This window comes from Papio anubis, chromosome 20 (assembly GCF_008728515.1).
Source record: "Papio anubis isolate 15944 chromosome 20, Panubis1.0, whole genome shotgun sequence".
In the NCBI taxonomy this organism is placed as follows: Eukaryota; Metazoa; Chordata; class Mammalia; order Primates; family Cercopithecidae; genus Papio; species Papio anubis.
This window is the reverse complement of record NC_044995.1, coordinates 17,628,567-17,631,200: the sequence shown is the minus strand read 5'-3', so window position 1 is coordinate 17,631,200 and position 2,634 is coordinate 17,628,567.

Below are 2,634 nucleotides of genomic sequence, written 5' to 3'. Positions count from 1 at the left end.
ACACAACTGATGCTCCCACCTCAGCCTCCTGAGTAGCTGGGACCACAGGCGTGCACACCGTATCTGGCTAATAATGTTTATTTTTTGTAGAGGCAGGGTTTCATTTTGTTGGCCAGGCTGGTCTCAGACTCCTGGGCTCAAGTGATCCTCTCGTCTGGGCCTCCCAAAGTGCTGGGATTACAGGCCTGAGTTGCCATACCTGGCCTGGGGGGTCTCTTCCCAGAGCAGCATGGTCTGGTACACTCGCCCTCCATGCTGGCAGGTGGACCTGGGTGGGGACCCAGAGGCAGCCACTCACAGACAGACCTCAGGCAACTCCTTCCCTTCCTGGGCCTGTTTTCTCATCCAGAGAGCAGGTCTTTTTCTTTAAGAGACAAGGTCTTGTTAGTTGCCCAGGCTGGAGTGCAGTGGCGCAATCAAAACTCACTGCAACCTCAAACTCTCAGACTCAAGGGGTCCTCCTGCCTCAGCCTCCAGAGCAGTTGGGACTGCAGGCTTGCACTATCAGGGCCAGGGTAATTTTTTTTCATTTTTTGTGGAGAGGGGTTCTTGCTATGTTGCCCAGGCTGGTCTCAAACTCCTGACCTCAAACGATCCCCACACCCGGGCCTCCGAAGTGCTGGGATTATAGGCGTGAGTGAGCCACTATGCTTGGCTGAGTGGGTCTCATAAACCTGCCTCCTCAGAGGTTGCAGTTGGCTTCTGGCCTAAGCCCCAGCTCCACCATGTGCCGGCCGTGCAGCCCAGGACATCCGCTTAACTTCTCTAAGACCTGTTTCCTCACTGTAAATAGGGTGGGTGACAACCTACTCCATGGGTGGACAGTGAGGATTAAATAGTTGTGTGTATGGTATTTAGGGAAGTGCCTGGTACTGGGAACTGCGCACATCCAAGCACCTTCAGTCCAGTCATTTTTATTGAGCCTCTACTACATGCCAGGTCCTGTTTTAGACCTGAGGCTACAGCAGTGAGCCAGTTGGTGGATACCCCTGCCCTCCTGGAGCTGGTATCTGACACACAATACATATTAAGGAAGGCAGAAATGCATAAAAAATACAGTATCTCAGGCCGGGCATGGTAGCTCATGCCTGTAATCCCAGCACTTTGGGAGGCCGAGGGCGGATTACCTGAGGTCAGGAGTTCAAGACCAGCCTGGCCAACATGGTGAAACTCTGTCTCTACTAAAAATACAAAAAATTAGCTGGACGTGGTGGCACTTGCCTGTAATCCCAGCCACACAGGAGGCTGAGGCACAAGAATCTCTCAGAGGTTGTAGTGAGCCGAGATCGCACCATTGCACTCCAGCCTGGGGCAGTGAGACTCCATCTCAAAAAAAAAAAGGTATCTCAGATGTAGATAGAGTGCTGCGGGGGTTTCATTGTGGTCATGGAAGACTTCTTGGAAGAGGTGACATTTGAGCTAAGGCTTGAGTGATAAGATGGAGGCCAGCACACACCATCTAGGGGAGACACAGCCAGGGAGGGAGACTCACCGATGCAAATGCAGGAAGGAGTCTGGAGAGTTTCAACAGCAAGGCGGGTCGGGTGGATCAAACAAGACAGAGAGATGGGCCAAAGAGAAAGGCGGAGTGGCTCAGGCGGGGTCTTAGAGGCCTTGATGACCACTTTACCCTGAAGCCACAGACCTCTGAGGAGGGGTGGGTCACCAAACTGAGGCGCTCACAGGTCCCTCTGGCTGTGTGGCGAGGATGGAGAGCAGGGAGCCAGTGAGGAGGTTTCCAGGGTTAACCAAAGGGGACGAATCGGGGAGCAGGGCCAAGGTGGGGTCAGGGAGGAGAGACCAGTGGGCAGAGTCTGGAAACCTTTTTTGAGACGGAGTGTCGCTATGTCGCCCAGGCTGGAGTGCAGTGGCATGATCTCCGCTCACCGCAACCTCTGCCTCCCAGGTTCAAGCGATTCTCCTGCCTCAGCCTCCCGAGTAGCTGGAATTACAGGCATGTGCCACCACGCCTGACTAATTTCTGTATTTTTAGTAGAGATGGGGTTTCACCATGTTGGCCAGGCTGGTCTTGAACTCCTGACCTCAGGTGATCCGCCTGCCTTGGCCTCCCAAAGTGCTGAGATTACAGGCATGAGCCACTGCACCTTGCCAGATTCTGGAAATATTCTGAAGGCGGTGTTGCCAGGGTTGCTAATGAAGTGGATATGGATGACAAAAAAGTCGAGGCTAACCTGAAGGGTTATGGCCTGGGCAGCCAGGAAAATGTCCTGGGATGGGCGTGCCTGAGGAGGAGCCGGTGCAGGCAAAGTGATCAGAGGACCAGGTGGCTTCCCTGAGTTTGCGATGCCCACTGGGCACCTACCTGGAGCTGCAGAAGGGACAGCTGTGTGGGGAGCCGGGGACTGAGGGGTGAGGCTGGGGCCGGGGTCAGCTCAAAGGGACCCTCAGAGGGTGACTCTGTTCTGGGTTGTCCCGGAGGAAGGGGAGAGAATTCGGCATCCTCTCAGCTCCCTGGTGGCCCCCAGACCAGCCTCCACGTGCACTGGGGGGTGGCTGGGCACTTCCAGCCATGGTCTTTGCAGCCACAGACCCTTTGAGGACAGCGCCTCTGAGCAGCTGCCCAGCAGCTCCTGGAAAGCCGGGCATCTCCCTTGTGCACAGATCCACAGAGGC